Here is a 13604-nt window from a genome sequence, read left to right on the forward strand (position 1 = left end):
GATGCAGGTAGCAGGTAAAAGCTTTGATGCAGCTGGAAGCCATAAGTCAAAATTTTAGTCAAGGTAACAGAGAAATTGATGGCTCTGTGTGGCTTTCTGCCAGCTGAAGATCAGGCCTAATATTTGTTTTCCCAAGTAAAAGGGTTCAGTCAATCTTGCAGCCTGCCTGGAGAACAAAGGAGTGAGACAGATTTAATGCTCGTTCTGTTAATTGCCCAGTGGCCATTCTTTCAGCACAGATCTGTGTTTATGTGCCAGAATAATTTGAGTTTGTGTCTGACACAGGAGATCTGACTTGTGGAGGGACTTCAGTCTGGGCTGTTATTCGTGGAGGACTGGGAAAATGAGGGCGTATCCTCCCTGCCCTTATAGTCTACAACTGAAGACACCTTTCAGGTAGGAGTTGTTTCCTGTTGATGACCAGAGAGGTGAGTGACATTGAAACCCACTTTTAAAGCAAAGTGAGAAGGGAAGAAAGAGAGAGTGAAGGGACAGAAAGGTCCTGAAGGGTTTTCTTCAGTTTGGCTTAATTTGGAGGTGACACTTCATATGTCAGTTTAAATTAAACCACTTCAAAGAGCACCCATTCCAGAGCCTCCTAAGATGGCAACTAAGGGGCATGTGGGGTGACTGACAGAGTTGAGGAGAGAGGGGGAGAGACCTGCAAGAGCAGCTGAGATGAGGTGCTTGATGGTAGGGCTGCTTTGTGCCTTGATGTATATCATTGTATGTAATTACGAGGATATTGTTCATCCCTGTTTTCTTTATCACATGTTTGGACCTAGTGTTCTGGTGTGTTAAGTCCAGGTATCTTGTACATATGTCATGCTATTCTGCAACCCTCCTGATCTGAGTAAGGTTTAAACAGGAATCTTGTCTGGGTGTTGAGCAGTTAATGTAATAGAAAGCTAACACCTGCATCTGCAGCCCTGTCCCCTCCAATGTAGCTGAATAGCATTTCATCATGGCAGGGAAATAATTCAGTAAAACCAGGCCCTGCTCTGTGGGTGATGAATGAAGCTCAAGTGAAGCAGAGGTCACTTGTGTTAATCTGAAGCAAATAGGATTGTGGAACTGGGGGAAGAGAGCGAACCTCCTTTTATGTACAAATTCTATAGCTCTGAGGCTTAGGAAGCATTTCATAGTAAACATTTGCGAAGTATCCATGCCATTAACCTTTTCTGGGAGGGGAGACAAATGGTTTTCCTGCTCAATTTTGTGCAGGTCTCGCATTTTGGTATGTATGCAAATTGTGCTGGGTGGCAGTGTCTCATACAAATCAGCTTGAAATGCAGAGGCAGCCATGCAAGCAAAATGGCTTGCCTTTCCCTGCAGCTGCAACAAGACTTTTATCACAGGAGGACTAAGCAGGGAAAGAGACTGATTTGTAAAAAAGCATCAGGAAGAGAGAAGAAAACCAGGGATCCTCCTAAAATGTTGGCACAGTATCAGAAAGCACTGCATCTGTGCTACAGTGCTACCCTGTATTTTTTATGACCTGAGGAGCATCCAACACTGTTGGGTTTTTTTGTTTGTTTGTTTTATTTTGGGTTTTGGAGCATCCTTATCCTAACTTCTCAAGGCATGGAAATATATAAGTAGCTCATGGCTGTGTGGAAGTGGGGAGGTTTTGGAAGAAGAGATGAATGGAACCTTTTTGAGATCAGGACCAAAATGAGTGTGGGAGATAATACAGATATGAAACACAAGCAGGGAACTTTGCAGAGATTTTGACTGCCTGCTGTAAAGACAGTGTGTGAAGGCTGTGCATTGCATTGTGCTGCTAATGTTCCCTGTCCCAGATCCTTTGCAGAGTTGTGAATCAGATTTTTCCATGCTCTTTAACATCAGTTACTGATACGCCTGTAAGGGGTCATTCCAATTATAAGTCTTCTGTGTCTCTAACCCCTTTGCAATGTTCCTTTTATGAGTTGGGTAGGCAGCAGGCACTTATATGTCCAAGGGATAAGTCCCCTGTTCTCTCCATCCTAGGCTGTGGTTTCCTGTCAAGTGTACCAGGAGCGAGTATCCAGCAGGTTAGATTGAGTGACTTTCTGAGTCTGCTGTGTCTCTTGGTTAACGTAGGCCAAATGTTATTTAATTTTAGTGATAGGTGACAGCAAAACAGAAAAGGGACTGGAAGCTGATGATAGTTCATAAAGACATGAGCTTCCCTGGCTTTTGTTTGCAATCAGACCTTTCTGGAGTTATGGCTCATTTGACCCTCCTGTGCTAGACCAGACCAGCAGTGCTACCTGCCCACCAAATGTGAGAGGGGCTCTAAGCAAGTGTGTGTGGTGCAGTCCAGCAGGTGAGGGAAAGGGCACTGGCATTACGCTGAAATGCTTGGCATTATCAGTTTCTTCTCTGTGTAGGTGCAGACAGCCACAGCTTGAACAGGCTCCTTGGTTTCAGCTAGCTGAGCTGTGAGAAGGGGAGAGCAGTGCAGCTGCAGATTCACATCGTGCCTTGCTGGGTCTGTTCCCTCTTGCTCTTTGATCTTTTTTCACACTGAGTAGCAGGCAGCATGACTGCAATGTGATGCTCTGGCTGTAGACTGCATTGTCACATTGGAAGATTAATTGCCTCAGAGCCTTCAGTCTATCTCCTGGGCTATTTCCTGTTAGAACCAGGAAAGCTGGGATTTCCACGTGATTTTGAAACTCAGAGCTTTGTTGTACAGAGAAATCCTGTCTCTCTGTGTTTATTCATTGCTGCTTCTGATCCCTCCTTTTCTCTTCCATTATCTCAGATGCTTTTGGAAACTTCATTTTCAAAGCACTATACTGTCTCACGGGCCACTGCTCACTTGAGTTTCCTTGTGTAGGCATCATAGTTCAGTAGGAAATGCAACATTGGTTTGAAATGTTTGGGAGACAAGATAGGGAAAAACACATCTGTGAGTTATTAAGGGTGAGAGTAATGTCTTACCTTCAGAATGTACAGATTTATTTTTTTTTTTCCCTTCTCGTCTGTCAAACACTTAGGCTTTTCAGCATTGTCTGTGACTGGAGGGTGTCTGTCTTGGCAGGGAGTTATCTTGGACATGCAGCCTGTGTTAAGCTGCTGTGGGCATCTCCTGAACACATGCTCTGTGGCTCTGTCCTTCTGCGTGCGTGCTGGCTGGTGTTGGTTTTAACATTTCACCTCTGGTCACTCATGAACTGGTTCAGTAGTGGGAGACTTTGGTATTTCATTTTGTAACTATTCCTCCTCCTGAACTGTGGGTTTCATGAAGAATCTCGGCTCCACTCTTCCCTTGGTAGCTGGACACCTCCTTTCCTCAGGGGAGATGACCTGCTGCCTGTGCTCCTCACGCCTCTGCCTCTGCGGAATGGGCGAGTGTTGACAACAGTGGGGTTTTTCTAGTGAGTTCCTGATCAGACCCTTAAAACTTGCTGAAGATTAGGCAAGTTAAGCCCAGCTTTTTCCTTGACCAGACAATTGCCCTCTAAAAATGATTTATAGGCAAAAAAGCTCTTTTCTTGTCATAGATTTTTTCCCAGCTGTTAGGTTTTGTGTGTGGAGGTCAAATCTTTGGTTAATGTTTCATTTTTGTGGCCTGCTGTAAGTTGTTCCACTTCCACTCCTACCATGTTCCTGGCAAAGAGGGAGGAGAGGTGCCATAACGCAGGTAATGCTCATGTTTCCCCAGCCTCACTCTGATGTAGAGGTATGTGATTGCCACTTGTTTTTGCAGTTGTTGACAGAAGTAGTCTGTAACTCCAGCCATTAAAAGCATATTGGAGTCCTGTGCCTGTTACAATTGCTAAGGTGCAGGAGCTGCTTTCTAGAGGTGCCAAACACGTGGAAACTTCATTTGAGATGGCAAGTGTATGTTGCTTCTAAAACTAGGATTACCGTGGAAGGGAGCACTGGGCGGAGCCCTTTGTGTCTTCATTTCTCTACCACTGCTGATGCAGGTGATTATACCCACTGATGTTTTCCATGAACGTACTGGGTGCCATATTGAAATCACTGGTTTCTTGCCCCATCGCAGGGCTGTTCTGCTCTATCCAAGGTTAGAAGCTGTCTCCTAGCTTACAGCTTAAACTTACAGGCAATCTATACCTGTTGTCTACATCATCAAAGCAAGATGAAAGGCTGTATTTTAATTAGACCACAATCTAATTAACTGACCTGTGAACACAGCCAAACTGCACATTGTGATTTTCTTGCTCATTCTCACTTTGGGGATTTTTTACCAACTTTTCTCTGTCTTTGGGAGGAACCTGGAAGCCAGGAGTTTTGAGCTGTTTCTGGCAGTGCTTTTGATTCACTTGTGACCTTCTGCAAGTCCCTCTGAGTTTTGCTTGTAGGGCTTTACAAATGTAGGAGAGAGGTGAACACACTTTTTTCACTTCTCAGCATTTATTGTGAGCCCTAATTAACACTTAGAAAGCAAGGGGCTTTAGGCTACAGGGTGCTGCAGAAGTATATTGCTATGGAACTACAATTAATAAATAGTAACATATATGGTACAGCATATCCCAAACTGCATATTACAATGGTTTATTTTCATTATTTGTTGACTCAGTATAGTCTCTATGAATCATGCTATACATCTCCTTAATTTTCATCACTGCTGGAGAAACCCTGGGTAGGCAACATTAATATTCCACTTCCTAATGCATTGACTTAATGGTACTGTGATCCCAGGTAATGGGAAACTTGCTGCTGTGTCCTAGTATTCTTTGGCTGCTAGTTCTCAGTCTCCAGCTCTCCCATCATGGCCCTGTTCACAAGAGGATGGGACAGTTCTAACCAGCAAGTCCAACCTCCTATGCAAAATGGATAGTAAAGTTCTATCTAAAGATTTCTACTTCAAGATCAGTAACTTCGGCTTAGGTTAGAGCATGTCATTTAAACAGACATCCAGTGGGGATGCAAAAACTCTTAAGAGAAAATTTACTGCTTCATTTAGTAAATTATTTCAGTGGTGCACTGCTTTGGTCTAAAAATGCTCCCCTTCCTTCCAGCCTCCAGTCTTGGTGGTGCTTCTCATTATGTGTTTGTTTAAAATTAAAAAAGACTTAAGCACCTGCTAATTTCAGGATTTTTCACTGTACAGGTACATACAGACTGTGATTGTGATTGAGCAGCATCTTAATCTACTCATTACTAAATTACAGGCACTGAGATGGATCATCTGGACTTCAAATTCTGTTTTTTTTTTTCCTCTTTTGCACAAACTCTGGCCATCAGACATTGTCTGTTTTATTCTGAGCACCAGAACTTACAGTACAGCAACCTGGTAATGATGGTTAATCACTTTTATAATCAGGCATGTGCGTAACTCCTGGGAGAGTTTAGGATCTAAGCTTCCTGCTTTAAGGTGGCTCTTTGCAGGATGAGTATCTGTTTCTGGCTCCAATTACAAGTTTGTTTCCTGTGTGAAGACGAGCAAGCAAACAGGAGGGTGTGACTGAACAGGGAGAGGACAGAAGGAAAGGGAAGGGAGAGGGGCGCTGGGTGCTGTGATCTCGGGGAAGGCTAATGTTTACATTGGTACAAGGCAGTAAGAAGAGGTTGCCCTACAGGGCATTAATTGCGTGCAGAAAAGGATGAGTTTGGCTCTGAGTCAAGGACAGCCATGGAAGGACAATACAAATCCTAAGCCTGTGTGGCTCAGAGATGTGATTCTGCTCTTTCCAGAGCTTGTGTCAAGGAGACTTAATCTCAGTGTGATTCTGTTGCACTTTGGATGTGTTTCATCCTCTGTTATGTTGCTGCTTTGCTCTTCATATCTCAGGAGCCTTTGTATTACTTGTCAGCTAGGTGGCTTGTTCCCACTGTTGCCAGCTTCTCTAATTTTGTCAGACTGTTTTCCTAAAGGTCCCATGAGTGTTATTATTGCCCTGATGAGAGTCTGTGCTGCATGGCTCTCCCTCACTGGGCAGAGCTCATATAGTACAGGGGCTCTCCTTGGCATTATAGGGGAGCAAAATAAGCAATGGTGTCCAGCAGATGCTTTTGACTCTGGTCCCTTTAATGAAATATTCATTTGTGCAAAGTGTGCAGATTTGGGATCCCTTTGCTTCTCTCTCTGAGGAAAACTGGATAAATTACCCATGTTTGTCCCCCAGGGGCTATCATTGCAAGTGTGGTGATTAGGGATGAAATTGCTCATGGTAGAGCCTTTCTTTCTGCATGTCAGCACACTCTGCAAGATACCTGGTTGTCTGAGTTTTGAGGTTTTCTTTGTAGCTACAGTCCCTGGAAACTGAGGTTCCAGGGGCTGGACAGTCTTTTGAGGAAGAAGCCAGTATATGTCTATGTTGGATAGATTTTGTTGTGTTGTGTTTTTTTTTTCATTTTTGTCTTCTTACCCAGCTAGCAGCAGTATTTCAGAGAATCCCATGAGATCTCAAGTGTTTTTTTTAGCTGTTATCCTTTCCCTACCAGGAAAACATGCCCATTTTACTTAAACAATGGTTGTAGTAGATCATAGAATGAATCCACCTGATTTATATCCTGCAGCTAATTAGAACAGAAAGGTTGGTATATTGGAGAAAGCACAGACTTATTCGTCTGCTAGGGAGAGAACAGGAGCCACTGGTACCTGACTGCTCTGGGTCTGGGAGAGCTCCACACCCCACAAAGTAGCTTTGTAAAGGTTAATTAAGGGAGAAGGTGCCAGTAGGTGGCACTCATGAATACACAACATTGTCTCAGGGTTTTGCAGGGCCCCAGTCACTTATTTGGGGCCTGTGTAGCAAAAAGTGCAAGATAGTAGCATTCCCATGCATTCACAGTTCAGTGATAGCAATTCTGTACACACGGTTTACTACAGAGTCAAAACGATTTTTGCTTGGAAAATTGCAAACTAGAACAGTTATTATAGAAAGTAAAGTCTAAACTACAGCGAGTTATTCTGCAGTGCTAATGTGTATGGCACTCGCTGTGCCTTTTTCTCTTACGTAGGGCAAGATTGATCTTTCTTTTATTTGCATGAGGCTTGGGTAGCCCATGGAGTGGAATTACTACAGATTGGCCACTGCTTGGGGACCAGCACCCCTAGAGGAGGTACAGCAGGGGACAGGGCAGATGCAGATGTCACCCTGTGTTGTGCCTCCTACAGCGCTGCAGCCCACCTGAGGTAGAATTTAGTTTCATTTTTTGGAGGCAGTAGAGGGAGAAAAATTCCTGTGTTATATATGAACACTTTTGGTTTGGAGTTTTGTCTTTTTCAACCACAACCAAATGAGCTCAAAGGCCATGAAGCTTAGGATGCTTTCAGTCCCAATGCTTTCTGACATTGAACCACTAAACAGCAAACAGGTAAGACCTTTCTCCTCCCGTCTCCTGAATCCATCCAGCTGATGCTGAGCAGATCACTTGGATGCAAATGAAACAAAGATTTTTAGTCTCCTTCCAAAGGGATTGGTGTTGGCATTGTGACTTCCCACCTCTCCATGGACTGCTGAGGGTGGCAGTGACAGGACACACAAGCTGTGGTGCGCAAGGCTGCCTGTCTGTGCCAGCTGTAGCTCAATGGGCTCTGGCAGGCACTGGCACTGCTCACCCTGGGACTGAGAGGAGTTAGGCTTCCATTCATGTCTGCCCAGTGCCCCTCTTCTTAGACAGACCTGTTCAGCTGCTGCTTAGTGCAACAAGTGGCCAGAACCGGGGCTTCAGTCTGCCAGCATCCATTACTGATGGGGAAAGCAGTGATGTTCAGCTTCCATTAGAAGACAAAAATGGCATCATAGGCCATCTGAGGACACATTTTCAGCAGTCAGAGTGAAGGCAAGGTATGGGCTCTATTTCTGAGCCAGAAGAGCAGTCTGTTCCCAGTCCATTGTACTTGTCAGCCCAGCAATGATTAGTGAGGCAAAAGCAAAGGCTGCAAAGCTCCTTCTGCCCAGCTCTGGAGAGAGAAGGTGATAAGGGATTTGTTGTGCAACCAGGAGATAACTGGCAGCAGTAGCACGAAGCAATGCCAGTCCCTTTTGCCATAACAATTGTCCAGACATTTTGTTCACAGCTGTAATTCACCTTGCTGCGCAGTCCATCTGTTCTAGCCCGTGCACCATTTCAAAGGGAGCGTGGCTGCCATGTAGAGTCGAGTGGGATGATGCAACGGCTGTGTGTGAGATTACACTGAAAATCCATTTTGCTGGTAAGGGGCAGGCAGTGAAAGGGCTGGACCTCCAAAGGGCAAGACAGCCTCTTCTCCCCACTTCCCTCACTGCAGACACCAGTAAGTGTAGCTGAGACTGTACAATCACTTAACTCCTTGTGAGAAGAAGGAGCTGGGCTCTATGTGCCTCAGCCTGAACTGACAGATCAGATTTCTTATGGGAGGTCTTGTGTGATTACAAGCTTGAAGAAGCAGGCTCTGGGTCTCTCTGATGATGTCTGTGTGGATAGGGAACAGCTTTTGGCTTAGTTGAAAGCCATACTGCTGATGTCTTTCTTACCTTCTGTGTTGCATACTGCAGCCCAGGCTTGATGTGTCTGTCTTGTGCATAGGGAGAGCAAGATGAAGGTCTCTCCTCGACTCTAGTTTGACCTGTGGGTGTCAGCTCCAAAGAGAGAGAGGGTGACTGGGCTTGGCTAAGGTGGTCCCTTGGTACTTTCAGTCCAAGTTAATGGGAGCTGCAATGTCAGTGATGGGTGAGAGCATCCTGCTCGGCAACACAGATGGCTAGTTACCAGCTTGAGGCTGTGGCCATGTGCCACGTTGTCCTGTAAAGACTGAGTGTGCCCTGGAGCTGCCTAGCCCTGCATCAGCCCCCAAGCTCTGCCCAGAGGAGCAGCTGTCTCTAGAAATGGCTCCTTACCTATGTCTGCAAGACTGTGGGAAGGTCTCTGAGTTGCAACAAAGACAGCACTTGCCAGAAGGATGGTGCTTCTATTTGTCCATTTATCTGGCATTTCCTCCCCTGCTTTGCTGAGACTTCCCAAACTTCTGGGATTTCCTCCCCTCAACAAAGGACAGCAGGTATTCCCACCAGGGCAAGCACCCATTGCCTCACTGAGCAGTAGCTCTCTCTCTCTTGGGCTGTGCAAGATAATTGGCCTCCTTCCCTGGTGTGGAAGCAAGGCTGTGCAAGATGGTTAACAAGAAGAAGCCAGGGTAGCAACAAGATTAAAAATATATATAAACAAACATCTTGTTTCAACTGCAAGGATGCACTGAAGCATGAGTCTGGGTCCTGCAGTGAGCCCGAGGCAGACTGGGTTGGCATTCAGACGGGCAGTTGCACAGGAAAGCAAAGCTGGTAGCACAGGAAAAGTGAGGGCAGGAGCCCAGTCTTATTTACACTGGTGTAAATTGGAGTAATGTCATAGAATCACCTATTACATTTCGCTGCATCCTGTTGGCTGGAGTCCAGCATGGATACACCACACCAGGAGAGCAAGCAGTGTGCCACCAAATCCAGTGGCCTCTGGCTTTGTATTTCTTGTTGTAAAGATTGTTTGTACAGAGACATTGCTTACCAGATAGCAAGAGCAGGGACATGGGTGCTGACTGTGGTGACCCCATCCTGGTGGGCACCATGGGGCATTAGCAGAAGCTATGCATGATTATCAGTGAAGGTTATCAGAGTGACACAGAGGTGGAGTGGGTGCTCCAGTGAAACATCTTGCTTTTTCTTACGTGAAAAAAATGAAGTAAAGGTATTTAATTTTGATTTCTATTTTAAGAATGATTGTTCTTGATTGGGACCCTGTAATGCTTCACAAAGAGATTTCAGATAGCTGAAGGCTGTCAACACACCCCAGTCATTTTCCTCTTCTGCAATGAAGGATTTTCTGGGAGAAGGGTTTATGACCTATCCGTGCATTGAAACAGCTCAGACTGGCAGGGAAACTTAGCAGCTAACTCCAAAGGCTCTTTCATGACAAGAAGGGCTATCTTGGTACAGTGGCTACATGTTGCACATTTGCAAGCTGAAGAGATCAAGGCCTGCTGTGAGATCTCTTCACAGAGCTAAATTCATTTGCTCTTGGAGGGAGATGGTTTTTTGGTTTATATGCTAGGTTAGCTCAGGGACCATCAATCCCTGAGCTTCAGATGTCATGGGTACCAAAAGAAGGAAGTATCTCATGGAAGATGTGAGTTAGCAGAATAGTTGGGCAGCCATGCAGGTTTGTAGCTGTTGTGATGCATGAGAGCACTGAGACACCCTTGCTGTGACAGGGATTCCCTGACCTCACAGTATCTTCTTGACTGCCCAGATGTCAGCAGGCCTGGGGTGAAAGGGGAGTATAACCTGGCACAGCAGCAGCACAGAACAGGTTGAAAGCTTCAGTCAGTCCCTGTCTCCAGTGGCACTGATGTCACGTGTTTATCTTGGAAATCTGACCATCCAGCCCCATCCCATATATTAGCAATTCCAATAAAAATAATGATTGGATTCAGTCCATTGCATTTAACATTTTAATGTCAGCTGGGGATTTCCTCCTGATCTCAGCTCTTGATTAGGTGACATCTTTAAGCACCAGATTAATAGGCCTGACTGTATTCTCTGAGCACTAGCTGTTCACAGGCGAAGATGAGGGCTGAAATGCAGTGCTTTCTGCAGTCGTGCTTTATGCACTTGACTGAAACTGGTCAGAAGGTCATGATTCTCAAAATATTTTTTCTTTTTACATTTGGTTTTGCTTTGAGCTGGATGGAGAGTAAAACTTTCCTAGATTTGTCATTAATAAAGTGTTCTCCCGTCCTTTGGGTGCAGGCTAAAATCAATGCTTTCTTGAATTTTTTGAAGAAACTGGACACTGCAGGTAATATGAAAACATCTCCACATCTAAAACAGGTCTTACCCTCTCTGTACTGTATTGGGTTCAGTGTCTCATTAACATATCTTTCCTTAATCTTTAGGTTCAAAACTCTTCTACTGTTCAGATAAGTCTTGTCAGACCTGGGTTGTTTTGTACTCTAAGAAGGATAATTTTTAGAAGAAAAAACCTATCTTGCCAGGAAACTCATGCTCCACTGCCTTCTGGGCTCTGAACTAAGTTCAGATAAAGTGATTTTTTTCTGGGGTTCTGGCCTTCTGTCTTTGAACCAGTGCTTGTCCTTTCTATGCAATGTCAAAACAGACCTTAGCTTTCTCAGTGACTGGAAAGCTAAATCTGTGGAACAGACTTATCCTTGGTGTTCGTACCTGCTCACATGCTTAGCTGGATGACAGGCCTTCACGATTTCTTACAAAGTTCCCTTTGTAGCCAAACAAAACCAGGCGTTTGGGGACAAATAGTACTTAAATACTTCTTGGCATGAGCAAATCTATAAGGTCTCACATTTTACTGGCTGGGTCTTGATTATAGTGAGCTACAAGAGTGTGGAGTTGCAGGGAAGAAAGGGAAGGAAGGTGCTGGAAGGGTTCACAGACAACGATGAGGAGAAGACAAGGAGAAGGAGAAAGAGAAAGGGATATTTTTCTCTAAAGAATTACTGCATTAAGGATGTGTTGGAGGCAAGGTTCTGTTGTAGGTTCCTGTAGTTCCTCCTTGGTACCTATAAGTTTGCCTCTGGCACATTCTTCATATACTCTTGTGATGTGGTCAGTCTCACAAAGGTAAAAGTCATTCCTCTGGAACAAGTTCCTGAAATAATGTTTCAAGTGTCTCACTAAATCAGGTTTCAGAGGAATCTTTTTCTTCAGCTGTTGCAAACTGTCTGCATCACAAAGGCAGTCTCAGTCCTGCTGCCCTAGCTGCTATTAAGCACACTAAGGAAAAGAGTAGCACTGTAGCTGGTGCAGTTGATGCCTGTCTGCTGTAGCCGAGAGCCAATGTCAAATACTTTGCCTGGTCAGTAGCCAGAGATTTTCTTGCATTTTAACTTTCCAGGTCACAACCCTGGTAGGCTTGGGAAGGGTATTCTCTAAGTCAACACACATGTTCTCTATCATGCTTTTCTGATTATAAGGCTTCAGTCTAGAAAGCTGGTATGGAAGTGCTGTAAGATCGCAGACAATCCTTGTCTCTAGTCTTCCAGCTGTTGGGAGGACACTGCCCTGAGCCAGCACGGTAGTAAAATCTGGCATGGGATATTCTCTAGGCAAAGAAGTCTTCATCTGTGGAATGGGAACCAAATAAAGACCTTTTTCTTCTCCAGGCCCCCTGTGTTGATGTTATCCCCATGCCTGTAGTACCTTTGCATTGCAAGGTATCAGTAATCCCGTGTTCTTCAGTATGCAAGCATCATGCAGTGCTGTGTGCTTGCCATCCATTGCACCTTTGTTCTTATTCACCCATGACATCAGTAAAGTTGCTGTAGCTGTGAAATCAAAGTTCATACTCACCTATTATGAGGTTAGTTCTCAGATTCACATTTGTTGTGGCAAAAGTGGAACTTCAAGAGAGCTGAAGGAGCAGGAGTAGCCACATGGAAATAAACATCGGCTTTCATTTGTGAGGACAGGGGAAGGAACCACGAAAGATGAAAGCAGCCTCAGCTGTCCCATCTGACTTGAAGGAGTAATTCAGACCCTCCCCTATGACTACTGTAACTGAGAGTTTGGAATCTCTAAGGGGAGCAAACCATTATGAGTTTGTCTGTGCTATAGGCCAGCCAGGGGTAAGTCAACCCAGGCTTGAAGGCTGTGTGACTGGCTTGCCATGGGAGGATCTCCAAGCTACAAGAACTGTTTGTATGGGTAGAAATTTGTGGGGCTTCAGGTACCTTTATTGTTCTCTCACCACTGGGTGATGTCTTCTTTCATCACGTGCTCCTATTGGTTGAAAAGAAGATAGAGAGGCTTTCCTCTTTGGCTTGTGTGTTTCTGCATGTGGAAATTTAACTCCAGCCTGTTCTGTAGTGCGTTGCTGCCCCCCTCACAGACTGGCTCCCACCCTGCTCCCCTGGAGCCTGTCTCAGAACAAAAGGAAAATCCTGAACTTCAGTGGCATCAGACTTTTCTTGTCTTTCCAGAATCAGAGAATCATTGAATGTATTGGGTTGGTAGGGACCTATAAAGGTCATCTAGTACAACCCCCCTACAATAAGCAGGGACATCTCACACTAGAACAGATTGCTCAGAGCCCCATCAAGCCTGACCTTGAATGTCTCCAGGGATGGAGCTTCCACCACCTCTCTAGGAAACCTGTTCCAGTGATCCAGCACCCTCATATTAAAGAACTTTTTCCTAATGTCCAACCTAAATCCACCCTTCTCAAGCTTAAAACCACTACCCTTTGTCCTATCGTTATGTGGCCTAGTGAACAGCTCTTCCCTGACCTTCTTACAGGCCCCTTTCAGGTATTGGAAGGTCGCTATAAGGTCTCCTCAGAGTCTTCTTCAGGCTGAACAACCCCAACTCCTTCAGCCTGTCTTCATAAGAGAGGTACTCCAGCCCTCTGATAATTTTCATTGCCCTCCTCTGGACACGCTCCAACAGGTCCATGTCTTTGTTGTGTTGGGGTCTCCAGAGCTGGACACAGCACTCCAGGTCTGACCAGGGCAGAGTAGAGAGGCAGAATCACCTCTCTCGATCTGCTGCCCACACTTCTCTTGATGCAGCCCAGGATGAAGTTGGCTTGAAGGCAGCAAGAGGTGAGGGATGATTTCCTGGCAGCTGCTGTACATTGCTTCTATTCCACAGCAAACAACTCTCCAGTCTCCTGTATCTTCAGTCCAGAATCAA

At 45.1% G+C, this 13604-nt stretch overlaps 1 protein-coding gene across 3 annotated transcripts in view; it reads left to right on the forward strand.

The window, feature by feature from the left end:
* Positions 1–13604, forward strand: part of PAK3 (p21 (RAC1) activated kinase 3) — a 186651-nt gene that overhangs the window by 92856 nt on the left and 80191 nt on the right. For all 3 annotated transcript variants that reach the window (XM_051630652.1, XM_051630655.1, XM_051630656.1), the window contains exon 2: positions 286–396. The gene's annotated coding sequence lies outside the window, so the exon portion shown is untranslated. The remainder of the gene's footprint in view (positions 1–285; positions 397–13604) is intronic.

The sequence above is a fragment of the Apus apus genome, chromosome 12 (assembly GCF_020740795.1).
Source record: "Apus apus isolate bApuApu2 chromosome 12, bApuApu2.pri.cur, whole genome shotgun sequence".
NCBI classification, from domain to species: domain Eukaryota; kingdom Metazoa; phylum Chordata; class Aves; order Apodiformes; family Apodidae; genus Apus; species Apus apus.